Here is a 14,616-nt window from a genome sequence, read left to right on the forward strand (position 1 = left end):
ACAGGAGATGGTATCTGATGAACCAATGATTTCGCTACATGCATTGGCAGGAATTTCTTCACCTCAAACTCTCAAAATCAGGGGTTTTCTTAAACATCGGCCAGTAATAGTTTTGATTGATAGTGGAAGTACCCATAATTTCATCCACCAAAAGATCGCTGAAGCAGCACATTGTTATGTCCGAGCAGTTTCTAACTTCCAAGTCCAGATTGCAGATGGAGGCACAATGAAATGTGAAGGTCGCTGTGAAAATGTCAAAATTCAAATGGGGGATTATCAATTGAAAACCCACATGTTTGCAATACACATGGGGGGTTGCGACATTGTCCTAGGTGCGGAATGGCTCCGCACTCTTGGGCCAATCACAATGGATTTCCAGGAGTTATATATGAGTTTTAAGCAGAACGACTACACACATACCCTCCGTGGGCTACAAGCGGGAGCCCCTTCTATCATAAGCTCGCATCGTATGGAAAAATTGTTAAAAAAGGGCCATCATGGAGTAGTAGCTCAATTTAATGCCATCCAGGTAGTAGATACCATGTCTTCGCCAATTCATCCTGAGATGCAACAGATTTTGAATAAACATCGGACGGTCTTTGACAAACCTCATGAACTTCCACCCTCGCGAGGGGAACATGATCATAGCATCACATTGGTCCCAGGGGCCCAACCCCCAAATGTGTGGCCATACAGACATCCGTTCACCCAAAAGAATGAAATAGAAAAAATCATCAAGGAATTGTTGGAAGCAGGTGTCATTCGTCCTAGTATTAGTCCTTACTCATCTCCAGTCGTCATGGTCCTCAAGAAAGATGGGGAGTGGCGAATGTGTCCAGACTTCAGGGCCCTCAATAAGTTAACAGTCAAAGATAAATTTCCCATCCCAGTGGTTGACGATTTGCTGGACGAACTCAATGGGGCTCAATTCTTCACTAAATTGGATCTTCGCTCAGGCTACCACCAAATTCGCATGAAGGAAGTTGACATTCCCAAGACAGCTTTTAGAACTCATGAAGGCCATTATGAGTTCTTGGTCATGCCATTTGGTCTCTGTAATGCCCCCTCTACTTTTCAGAGCCTTATGAATCACCTCCTCAGACCATATCTCAGAAAATTTGTCCTGGTCTTCTTCGATGACATCCTCATCTATAGTGGCACTTGGGCGGCACATCTTAAGCATGTAGATATCCTCTTGCAACTGCTCAGCAAGCATAAACTATTTGTCAAAATGTCTAAGTGTGCGTTTGGCATGGAAGAAGTTGAGTATTTAGGCCACATTGTGGGCCGTGAAGGTGTCAAGGTTGATCCCAAAAAGATCCAGGCAATGCAAGAATGGCCTCAACCTAAGACCTTGAAAAGCTTGAGAGGATTTTTGGGTCTCACAGGCTATTATCGTAAATTTGTCCGCAACTATGGCCGCATAGCGAAGCCCCTGACGCAACTTCTCAAGAAAAATTCCTTCTTCTGGAACGAAGAAGCACACCAGGCATTTACCGCTCTCAAAACCGCCATGTGTTCCACTCCGGTCTTAGCACTACCGGACTTCACCAAAACATTTGTCATTGAATCTGATGCTTCGGGAACAGGTATTGGAGCAGTCTTAATGCAGGAAGGGCGACCTTTGGCCTTCACCAGCCAACAACTAAGTGGGAAGAAGGGCCAATCTACCTATGAGAAGGAAATGATGGCCATCTTACATGCAGTTGAGACCTGGCGACCTTACTTGTTGGGGCGACGTTTCCAAATGCGCACAGATCATCACAGTCTTAAATATTTTTTGGAGCAACGCCTATCTTCCCCCCAACAAAATAAATGGTTAGCCAAAATGCTGGGTTATGATTATGAGATCATTTACAAGAAAGGGAAAGACAACAGGGTAGCAGATGCATTGTCACGCCAATTTGAGGAGGAAATTACTCTGCTCGCAATATCCCTACCCATTCCAGACTGGATTGAAGAGGCTCGCGGGGAATGGTTTTCACATCCTGAGCTCTCCCAACTCATTTCTCAATTACAGGCAGCTCCTAATTCCAGCAAGGGCTACTCGTGGCAGAATGATATTCTTCGCTACAAGGACAGAGTCGTCATATCACCAACATCCACCCTCAAAAGTCGCATTTTGGCAGAATTGCACTCCTCTCCCATTGCATGACATTCGGGCTTTCAGAAGACATACGCTCGCACCAGAAGATCATTTTTTTGGACCGGCATGAAACAGGACATCCTTACTTTTGTAGCAGAATGTGACGTCTGTCAATGCCACAAGGGGGAAACCGTCAACACACCAGGCACATTACAACCATTGCCCATTCCGGCGTCAATTTGGATGGAGGTCTCCATGGATTTCATTACAGGTCTTCCAAAGTCTGGGAACAAATCAGTCATCATGGTGGTTGTGGACCGACTATCGAAGTATGCTCATTTCTGCTCTCTACCCCAACCATTCACACCTACTTTGGTTGCTCAAACTTTCATGGATCAAATCTTCAAATTGCATGGCATGCCCACTTCGATTGTGTCCGACCGCGACCCAATCTTCACCAGTAATTTTTGGCAGGAGCTCTTCAGAATACAAGGCACTCAACTCAAACTCAGTACTTCATATCATCCGCAAACAGATGGTCAAACCGAAGCCGTCAACAAATGCCTAGAAACCTACCTGAGGTGTTTCACTTCAGAAAAACAACACCTTTGGGCACAGTGGTTACCTCTGGCGGAATGGTGGTATAACACCAACTATCATGCCACCACCAAAATGACTCCCTATGAAGCAGTCTATGGACAACTTCCGCCGTCCCCTACTTCTTATCTCACGGGGTGCTCCAAAGTACAAGCAGTGGATCAACTCTTACAACACCGTGCAACCATGCTGGCCCACTTGCGCGAGAATCTTCATCAAGCTCAGAACCGTATCAAGCAACAGGCTGACCAACATCGCTCAGAGCGCCAATTTCAAGAAGGGGATCAGGTCTTTTTGAAGCTACAACCATATAAGCAAACATCACTCAAAGACAAGGGCTGTCAAAAGCTCTCTCCAAAATTCTACGGACCATATCAAGTACTTCAGCGCATTGGAGAAGTGGCTTACAAGCTGGCTTTGCCACCTACAGCAAAAATCCACCCAGTTTTCCATGTATCGTGCCTCAAGAAAGTGATTGGGAACAATTGCCGAGTTCAAACCAGTCTACCTGAATTGGATGAAGAAGGATCAATCTGGCTTCAACCTGAACAGGTTCTAGACACACGAGACAAGCACCTGCGTGGCTGCGTGATTAAGGAGGTCCTAGTCAAATGGAAAGACACCTCGCCGGAAGATGCAACTTGGGAACCAGCCGCTATTCTTCAGCAGTTTCCGCAGCTTCAGCCTTGAGGACAAGGCTATTCTTAAGGGGGAGGGCATGTTAGGGTCCCACCCTAACCCCCTTATTTATGTCATGGGATCACGTCATAGTCAAGAGTCAATAAAGCCCATATTAATAATTGTAAGTGGTTAACCCGCAATTAATGACAGGACCACAGTTAGTTGCAAATGGGCGGAAGTATTAGTTAGATGGTAAATGGGCGGTTGTATTAGATAGATGGTATTAATAAAACCCACGATATTGGCTCGTGGTATTGCATGTATGAGTCATATATAAAGGATAGAGACTCCCTGCGAGGAGTATTGTGTCTTGTTTTGTAATCGAGCTCTGCTCTATTGGAGGTTGCCCCCTCGAAGAGGCCTGTGAACATTTCTCTCTGGATAATAAAATCATTGCTATTCTGTGCTCTGGGTATCTTTTCTTCGCATATTTTGTGTTCTCGGTATCTTTTCTTCGCAAATTCTCTGTTTGGGTATCGCTTTGCAGGTTAAGAGCATAACAGAAGCTCATGAGCATAGCTTAAGCACAAACCTATTGTTAGCATTGCTTAATAGATGCTTATTAAAGAGACCATAGTTGTGGCTTATCATAATATCTGTAACAAATGTACATACATTATTAGATTATCTTTGGGTTTGCAATATTTATTATGCGATGGAAAAAATAAATTCCTTGTAGATATTAAGTACATTGCAAGTGATGATATTGACTCTTCATGAAACTCACTCATGAATTGGGGCTAGATTAGCCAAAGCGCAGTTGTTGAATGATTTGGCTGTGTTAGTTGTACGAAAACGAGGATCCAAAATGACTAAGGCTACTTACAACTTGAAGTGATAATTTCCATGCAAATTTATCTTCTTTTCGATACAAGGAGTTTTAGTTTTGGTCCTAGTTTGGCTCTTAAAATAGATCTGTTGAGTTGCAAGCATTATCGACACTTGCCCTTCAACCAATAACATAGGAAAAAAAATCCAATTTAACAATTGTTTCTGAATTTGATTGAGCTATAGTTGTTTCTGAATTTGAATGACCTACAGGGACAAGGGAAGGGTAGCAATACAATTTTGGAATTTCTGACGCACTAGTAGAATGGAAACAAGTTTGTCAAAAGCATTTACATACACAAAAAGGATTTTAAATTTTTGCAACGCTAACTAAGCCTGGTCTAGGTTGGGGCAATGGCCTTGCATGTTTGCTTCCAAAAATCAGGTAAGGTGTTCCTAGTTTGATTGCAAAAGTTGACACTAGCAGTTTCAGTGCAGCCGATGTAAATGGAATATATTCCTAATGGACCAGCTCATTTCCAAATGAATGTGGAAGAATTTTTTATCAATAATTGTCAACTTTTGGGCTCAACACAATTTTTTAAATTGTTTGTTGTACTATGCATCTCATTAGAGGCACCAATCCTTTTGAAAGATCTTGAAGCTAAGGTGTTAATACTTAATGTGGTTCGAGAGATAATTTTGCAAGATGCATAATATTTTGACTTTTCAATCATAATTCATCTGGTGATTATTCTATCTAATGGTGTTGTGATGGACTGCCAAGGTTTTACAAATTAAAGTAAACAAAACACAAAAAATTTACTTGAAAATTTCACCAACATCTTGGTGTCTCCAAGTAGGACCAATCTCTAATCCTCAAACAATACTGGCAAAGTTCAACGAGCACATAGTTTCTCCCATGTCATTTTCATGGGAGCTAATTTGTACAAATAGAGTCATTGAATTCCCTCCTGAGTGAATTGCATCATATTGGTGTCAGAGGCAATTGAATTAAACTTGATAAAACTAAATTAAAATTTCAACTCGATTTTGACCATAGATTTTAACCGGAAAAGAAGACAATGAAGCAATGTTGAAAAATGCGATAAGAAAATCCTAATTTAATTTTGTCCTTGAAATAAATTGTAATTCCACATCTCATGACAACTTGTAATAGTTAACTAAGTTAATTTGACTTAGTTTTGAAGGTCTAACTTGAGTCATGTAGAGTGTCTCCTACATTTTAGGAGCCCTAGTTGAGTTTATTTTGAGTTGTAATTATTTAATTTAGTTTAATTGAGTTAAAGTCAACTAAACTAGTTCCAACTGATGGAGCAATTAGTGGGAGATCCAGTAGTGGGGTGTAACATGCAGTAGTAGGGTGTAACCAACACTGATCAACTAGTAAACTGAATATTCACTCATAATTAACACATGCATGTCAAATTAGAGAAAGACCCAGTTGAGATTGGAGTTCAGGGATAGTGTACTATCAGTTGTATAATCATATGAATTATACAGGTGGTGCATGCAATCAAAGGAAGGCCTATGAGGATTGTGTAGTTCATTATTGATGAATTTCCCAATTAAATATGGGCTAATTCCCTAGGAAACTGTGCAAGGAAATAGGAGCTTGGCAGATAACAAATTTGGCTAAGTATTGGCTGGAGCTTGTTTGTGAAGTAGTGAGATAGATTGAGATAGTGTAGAGGTTGCTCGAGATTGAGAAAATCATTGTAATCTTCTCATATTTTCTTATTAATGCAATATACAGATAGCAGGGGTTTTTAGCTGTGGTTTTCCCCAGAAAATTATTGTGTTATGTGTGATTGAATTCTTTCTCTTTTATGCTTCGTGATTTCATCAATCATTTATTGTTTTCGCTGATGAGTAGAGTAGATTCAAGTCAATTGTTTTAGCATATTACAATCTGCAATTTGAATCTACAAGGAATATATACAAGCAAGAGAAGCAACATTCAATAGACACTGTGAAATCAAAGAAGCAACTTAAAATTATAATTGAAAAGGTTAAAGACAATTACCTAATGAATGTTGCAGCAAATGCGTAAGCTTAGAGTTCCTATTGTTACCAAGCAAATTACTATTATTAATTTTATATAGAGAAAAAAGAAATAGACTAAGTAATACAATGCAAAAGAGTTAACTAGAAAACAACATTTCAAAATTCTCTCACTCCTTATATTTTCTCATAGCAACAAAACTATATGGTATATCAATGCTTTTGGTTGTAAGGGAAGCTATGTCATCACTGAGAGCATATTGGGACTTATTGATATATTGTTCTTTTGTTAGACACTCCCTATGGAAATCAATTTTTTTTATTCTCTCACTACTTGCAAGATTGGTGCAGAGCCCTCAGCACTGTAGTTGAGGATAACAAAATGAGGGAAAGGTCAACGAAGTACCTGCAATATGTTCATGGCTTATAATAAAGATCAACAAGGTGAACGACAATAAAGCAAGAGAAGCAAAACTTAATAAACATTGTGAAATCGAAGAAGCAACTTAAAATTATAATTGAAAAGGTTAAAGACAATTACCTAATGAATGTTACAGCAAATGCGCAAGCTTAGAGTTCCTATTGTCACCAAGAAAATTATTATTACTAATTTTATATAGCGAAAAAAAGAAATAGACCAAGTAATAGAATCCAAAAGAGTTAACTAGAAAACAACATTGCAAAACTCTCTTGCTCCTTATATTTTGTTAGAGCAACAAACCTATATGGTATATGACTGCTTTTGGTTGTAAGGGTAGCTCTGACATCACCGAGAGCATATAGGGACTTATTGATATAATGTTATTCTTTTAGATGCTCCCCATGGACATAATTTTTTTCTATTCTCTAACTACCTACAAGATCAACCAACCACAACTTACTCATTAGGAACTGCCCATGTATTGCGGTCCAAAGTTAACCCCTATTTTGGCATATTAGTAATATCCTTGCTCAAAGGGGTTCTTCCTCTAACACTCCTCAAACTATTGGACTAACGAAATGGTGGAGCCTTCTTCTCAGGCAACTTTTCTGAATGGCACTGATGGTCTCTCAGCTTGGTCTCACATATAGCCCGAGTATTCCTCATAATGAAAATTATTCATAATGCTCGATGCTCACCAGAAAAATGGTCAACAATACCATTACCATTTGTCCATTTGCAGGAAATCACGATCACATCATGATGCATTGCCACAATAAGGGGTTAATGAAATCTATGGATGTTTTCAAAGACATTGTCTCCATCCACAACCACTTGGTTTGGGTTTGAAGGGCCTCCATATTACAATTAATATGAGCTAGATTTCAAATTTTCCCATTTTTCATTTTCTGCAGGATTCTCAACATGTGGCCATGCTCATGACGTCATTGTTTCTCCTCCTCATGTTTCTTCCATAGCACTCTGTAATAATGTGTAAAGATAATTCCCTACAAGTTTTCCTAAGCAAAACAAGGGCATAAGGGAGAATGCTAATTGAAAAGGATAATGAACAGACAAGAAAAAAAATCCTAGAAATGTAACACAAAGGAAGTTGTGGTACCGACTGCTTACCAGCAAGGAAGATCTAGCGAGCTCCACTACAGCTAGGTTTTCAGATTTCAAGAAACTACAAGCCTGTTGTCATTCAACTCCGCTATGAAGGAAACCCTTGGTGAAAGAACCTTCAACAAAAGAAAAAATCTCGGCTATTGGCCAGAGCGACAAGAAAAACAAGAAAACCCTAAGGTTGGTGCAGATCCCTCAACACTGTGGTTGAAGAGAACATAATAAGAGAAAGGTCAGTGAAGTACTTGCAATATGTTCATGGGTTATAATAAAGATCATCAAGGTGAACGGTTGCACAAATCAAGATTCAGTTGACAGTTAAAACAATGAGATTTAATGGTAGAAGAACTTTTAATCGTCTAACATTAGATCTAACAATGCAAAGGAATGCAAAGTGGTAGCTGGGGGAGTTCTTTCAAGAGAAATGCAAAGTGGTAGCTGGGGGAGTTCTTCCCAAAGGGAAACATAATTAAGGAACATGTTTTTATATTACAACAATAAAAATCTATTTATATTTTTTTGTTTTGTTTAGAGATTATACATTCATTTTTTGTCAAAGTTAAACCCAGATTTCCAGATTTTTAAGTTGAACCCATAATTTTACATATAGTAGGTTTGGTATTCGACTTGTAGGGTATACTTTAACATATAATTAGGTTTATAAATCCACATACTCTTCACATAGAGCCTTAGGTAGGTACATGTGTATATAGTGTTTATTTTCCATTTCCATTTTAATAGTTGTTTCGCTCACATCATATTTCTCATTTACTTATTGTAATTTGAATATTTTACTAGTGCAATCATATAAATTAATAAGCATCAAAACACTTACTTCATCATACATCTCAAGTTACTAAAATTGAAAAAATCAAATTAATTAACTAAATTATAACTTTATTTAAAATTAATAATATTATTATCAATGGTGAAAAGAATTAAGTTCACCTGGTGATTTGAGGGCTTAGATGCCCCTGAGTTGTGGATACTCAACCCACAGGCTAGTTGTGCAGTCATCTCAAGACTCATATAAACTAGAAAACAAAAAAAATGGTAAAAATAGTTAATATAAAATTTAAACATATATACATTTAAAAAAAACATGTAAGAAATTTTTTAACCATGGAGATTCATCCTCACTTTATCATGAGGATTCTTAATTTGTAAATGGATGGGTTTTATTACAATACCATGGCTTATCAATACCACATGCCAAAAAAACAGTAACTCATCTCATATGACACTTGTCATATGACATTTTCTATCATTAATGAATTTAATTGAAAGGAAAAAGGCATAACTACATCACACTGGAAGAAGATATCCCATGTCACAATGGGTTATAGAGCATAATGGTCACATGAGAAAGAAAGCCGAAAATAAAAACATACAATCTCTAGTAACCTAAATATTCTTTTTTTTGGTAAGTAAGCATCCATGGGGGATTTGAACTAGTGACCTATAGCAAGGAGTGCCTTAACAGTGCACCCATTCACCGTGAATCCAAAGCCCCGTGGGATCTAGTGACCTAAACCTTAACCATAACATTGCAATGAATTGGAAACCCGCTCTTGTAGAATGACTATTTAAACAATATTCAAATAAATACTTTTAATGCACACCTAAAGGATTAAGCCAATAAATATCATTGATATGCCGACTACAATTTATAGATATATAATACAAAAAACTCCAACCAGAGGGATGACAATGTGAGCTAGGAGACAAGATGCACCACAAGTCATAACCTGTAAGTTCCTCGGCTTTGGGCTTACTCAAATGGCATAATTGCATATTATGTGCTATAAAAGTCTGTTAGTAGCTTATTGGAGCAACAAATCCTCATTACCACATGATTTCAGAAGCGAAGGGAATATTCCCGAGTTAAACATTCCAAGATTTGCACCCATAACAACCAGAATGATATGATATCGATAGTTGCCTGCAACTGTAATTTGATCAAGGACTGCACAATTTATATCTCTCTAATTACGCCGTAAGGCGTTCCCTCTGAGAGAAACTCCCCTCCGTGCCGCGGTGTCTCGTTATGGGCCCTTAGATCGATTGTTAGACGATGGAATAAACTCCACCCATTAGATCATCGGCCTTTTTAGAAACCAAGCGTCAGCGAAGAGAGGCCAAGCGTCTGTGGATGGATGAGAGAGGACAGCAATCTGAGGCGCCTCGATCCCCTTCGATCTGAACATCAGGGAGCTCTATGAAGCGAATCATGTCCCTTGACGAAGATGGCAGGGTGTGGTGAGGAGAGCCGTCCATCCATTCGGCGGTGAAGAAGGTGACAGAAAAGCCATGGTACACAGTCAGCCGAATATTCACACCAGTTCTTCACTTGATCGCTCTACTTTGTGGTCACTCATTTCATGGCTCCTCGGCATTCTCGTTCTCTGTTGGCGAAAGCTTTCTTATTCTTTATTCTTATTCTTTCCCCCGTTGCAATTTCCATAGGGCTTTGCATTGCAATCAGCCATGCAATTCAAAGAAAAACCAAATATTCTTGCAGCAGATGTCTTCCCTGTACCTCTGGGCCCATGAAAAAGATAAAAGGGTGCAATCTTATCTTTGTTAATTGCACTGGAAAGAGCTTGAGCAATAATTCTCTGCCCAACCAGTTCCTCGAAAGACTTGGGACTGTACTTTTGACTCAAGCTTCTATTCACTAACATGTTTTCGTTAGTCCTCATCTGTAAGGATTCCTCCTCTGTCTCTTATTCACTAATCCCTGACTTTCTGGTCCTGTGATGAGTTTTGATGAGAGGATGGAGATCTAGCTCACTGAAACGTCTGTTGTTTACATGGGGAGAATCACCATAATCGTCCAGAGGCGAGTCCAAGGTTAAAACATTCGTGTGGGGGGGGATCTGACCAATGGGGTTTCATCCTTTGAATAGGAGCAATCCGAGGAAGAAAAATCTGTAACATATTCAAATTGAATAGGTTCTTGATAGTGCAGAGTACAAGCAGAATCAGAGAGTGATTTTCTCCTATTGGCAACCAGCACACCACATGAAAACCTCTTCCCTTTGATGCCCTTCAATTTTTTACCTCTACCATTTCGCCTTCCAGACCAGGACCAAGGAAGTCTGCATCCATTTCTTGAAATTGTTTGACAACCCCCAAACTCTTCAACATTTCTTTGTATATCGATGTTGTTTTGCAGATTTTCCTCCCTTAAAGTTTTATGATCATAAGGCCCAATGTAAGGGTCTATAGTATAAGCCCCATTGTCATCTAAAACAAGTTCGAAGCTTTCTTCTTTGCAAGTATTAGCGGGAGAACTAATCAATGAAAAATCATCTTCATCTACAGGCAGTGTAAACTCATGGAAGGAATTCAGAGCTGTAGGATGGTTTTCATCGGTAAATCCCTGGTATATTTTGAATGATCTTGAAGATGTAGATTTGCTCTTTCCAGCAACAAGTTTTCTTTTCTGAAAGTACTTGGGATTTTTTCGGTTGCTTTTCCTTCTATGATATTTGAGTGCACCTTCAGCATCGAGATCCTCTACCAGAGTACTTCCACCAACAAATTCTCTTTTTGAACTCTTAATATTTTGTATGATTTTCTGTACTGTATCATGTATGCTGTTTTTATCAGAAGTTGTCAAGTTGGTATCAGACACTTTTCCTTCTTGTAAGGCCATGGAACTCATTTATATTGAAGCAGTTAAAGATAATTTTGCATAGGTTATTCACATTAAGGACTGTAGCCTTTCAATTGTTCATCACAGACCAACATTATCAGAATTCAGTCACAAGTCTGGTGTCGAGATAAATTTGCCACGTCACCTGATTTTTCAAATACAAAAACAGATATCTTAGAATACCCAAAATAGGAAAGCTTATTTCCATTCCAAAATCTACTGTGCTTTTTGGCTTCTCTAAGCTCAGGTTTCTACTTTATGCCTGCAAGTTTCCTCATTCACTCAGTTTTATCTACGTTAAGATACCCATGAGTTCATGGACTCTCATTATGATGTTTTGATCTATTAATTCGTCGCAAAAATCCATCTTGTTTTATCTTACTTAGTGGTACAATTCCATCTTTACTTCGTAAAATTCCTGGATGTACCAATTTCAATGATTTTGAATAATTAAGACTGACACATCAAGGAGTTATGGTTCAAAATCTCTCAAGTTAGACTCAGTTTCAGAATTCCAAGTCATATAATACGCACACCTAAACAGTTTAAAAGCATTAAAGTTTTATCGGAAATTTAAGGTTGAAAAGGCATTCTGATGAGATTCTAGCTTTAGGAAAATCTGTGCGAAGATAGAATTTCAGTGCCATGGATGGAGAAAGTCAAAGTTATCCTCTACCGCCAGCTTAGACGCCATCAAATATTCCAAAAATTGAGGACTTCCTGTGAAAGTTCACGCTTTCCCTTCATCATTAATAGAGCAAGCAGCAAGAGCTTATCATTTCCCATGCACATGTACATATTATTCATAATGATCCCTATCCATGATTAATACATAGCAGTTACGATGACTCTACCACTCAATATAACTTCCAATTGCAGGGAACAACACTAAGAAAAGAAAAGAAAAAAACCCTGCAACACAGAAATTGGACGAAAAATTCTATTATCTATAATAAACTCTTTGTGAGTTCATAACACATAGATTATCCTTGAAATGAGAAAAAACCAATAACTTCCCTTTTTGATTCGGAAAGAGTAGGCAGGTTGCTTACTTGAATTTTGAATTTGAATGATGATATTCTCAAAATCAATGCCCAAGCCAGCACCATTGAATTATAATTGCTAATGTGACTAACTATATATATATATATATATATATATATATATATATATATATATATATATATATATATATATATATATATATATATTTATAGCACGATTTCCATCTCTACGACTTAATATAAGATTTGGAAATGGTGGCCATCAACTACTCCATCACCATTAGTAGGCCTGCATTTAATAATATTCAAATTAAATTTTGTGCAGGCCTAATGGAGTCATGCAGTTTAAATAAACAAGAGAGAACTCTTGTTAAATTAATTAATAGAAAATGCTGGTTGGTGGCAGAATGCAAGGTCATTTTAAGATCAGGAAGGTGACTTTCGTTGTATTGTGGATTTGTGTTGGTTTATTAATCACTTATTCTGATTCATATATGTTGATCTCATTATCTATATGATCCGAATATAAAAAGCAGAGGATTCCTGAGAATAGAGAATATATTCATTAGTTTATAATTTATGTTCTAGCATTATTTGGCTAGCTGACCAAGTCATTTGGACATGGCTTTGCCCTGGTTGTAGGTATTCTTCAAAGTGATCCACTAGTGCAAGTGTTTATCATAGATCTCCACAAAAACAGTGAAGTGTTTATCATAGATCTTTATCATAGATCTCCACAAAAACAGTGAAGTGTTTATCATAGATCTTCACAAAAACTATTAACAGTTAATCCATATGGATATAATTTCGAAAACAGTTTGGGATACAAAATTCAATTCATTATGCCGTAAGGCATTTCCCTTTGAAATGAATTGCCCCAGCCGATGCCGTGTCTTATTGTTGACCGAGTTTGGGATACAAAATTCAATTCATTACGCCGTAAGGCGTTTCCCTTTGAAATGAATTGCCCCAGCCGATGCCGTGTCTTATTGTTGACCGTAGATTTGTGGTGTTAGACGATTGAAGGAAGTTTGGTCGTTGATCCTCACACTGTCCTTTTGTCTCCCAACCCAATGGTCTCTGTGTCTTCTGAGTTATTGTTCGGGCGGTGACAGATTAAGCATTTCTTGCTGTCGAGCCTCGCACGGACACTGGAGGCCTTTCCTACGATGGTCATGATTTTCGCCGACTATGAACCCCATTGGCATTGCAATGGAGGGAAAACCCCAGAGGATTTCCTTTCCGTGAAGCCAAGGTTCGAATCCTGCAGCCCGACGGGATCTATATGCTCCATGGACCGGGCCTCATGGGACTGGGACGGAGGCCCCGGGGTTTCGACGGTCTACGGATGGGATCTCGTCTGCAGCCAGAAATACAAAGTTGGGTTTCTGCAGTCTGCGTTCTTTGTCGGGTGTTTGCTCGGTAATTGATATTTTCAGCCCCTGTGCGCTTTTATATCTGACGGCTGATCGCCATTAAGATTTTCTTTCAGTTTCTGATTTATTTTTTGATACAGGTGCAGGGATATCTGGGCATCTATCGGATTCTTCGCTGGGGCGTGAGGGTGTCCTGAAGTTGGTCTGCATCTGCAATGCCATTTTTGGTTTCTTGACGGCAATGTCGCCGAATTTCTGGGTTTATTTAATTCTCCGTCTATTGACGGGAATTAGCAATGGTGGCCTGGGGTTGTCGTCGTTCGTCTTGGCGACGGAATCCGTCGGACCGTCCAAGAGAGCACCGGTTAGCATGTCGACTTTCTACTTCTTTTCTCTCGGCATAGTAGTGCTGCCGGCTCTGTCCTACTTTTCCGGCAACTGGAGATATCTGTACGTCGCGGGTTCGATTCCCTCGGCCGTGTATTGCATCTTCGTTCTGCCATTCGTTTGGGAGTCCCCGCGGTGGTACCTGGTGAAGGGCAGGCTGAAAGAAGCCATGGGCATCATGAGATAATAATCATCATCCCTCCATGATTCACATTATAGAAATAATAATTGACATTATCCACATACACAACTCTTGTGATGCATTCATTTTTTGAAATAAGTGTACTCATCCAATGATGGAGACTCAACACGCATGAGGTACATTAGTCATTTATTCATAAGAATATTTTTCATTTAGTATATTGGGATGTAAAGATTGTGGGTTGAAGTTGGAAATGAATCATGATGCTTGGAAGTTATACTTGTTGCATTATTTCATTTTTGTGGTTATATCCTCCTTCTAGTGAAGTGTAACCATATAGGGA

The 14,616-nt window shown here is 38.9% G+C and overlaps 1 pseudogene; it reads left to right on the top strand.

Annotated features, from left to right (window-relative positions):
* Window positions 1-13,537: 13,537 nt before the first annotated feature.
* On the top strand, window positions 13,538-14,318 carry LOC149230198 (organic cation/carnitine transporter 4 pseudogene; annotated as a pseudogene).
* The last annotated feature ends 298 nt before the right edge of the window (window positions 14,319-14,616 follow it).

This window comes from Pinus tabuliformis, chromosome J (genome assembly GCF_031772625.1).
Source record: "Pinus tabuliformis cultivar Carrire ecotype Pingquan chromosome J, CPIR1, whole genome shotgun sequence".
In the NCBI taxonomy this organism is placed as follows: Eukaryota; Viridiplantae; Streptophyta; class Pinopsida; order Pinales; family Pinaceae; genus Pinus; species Pinus tabuliformis.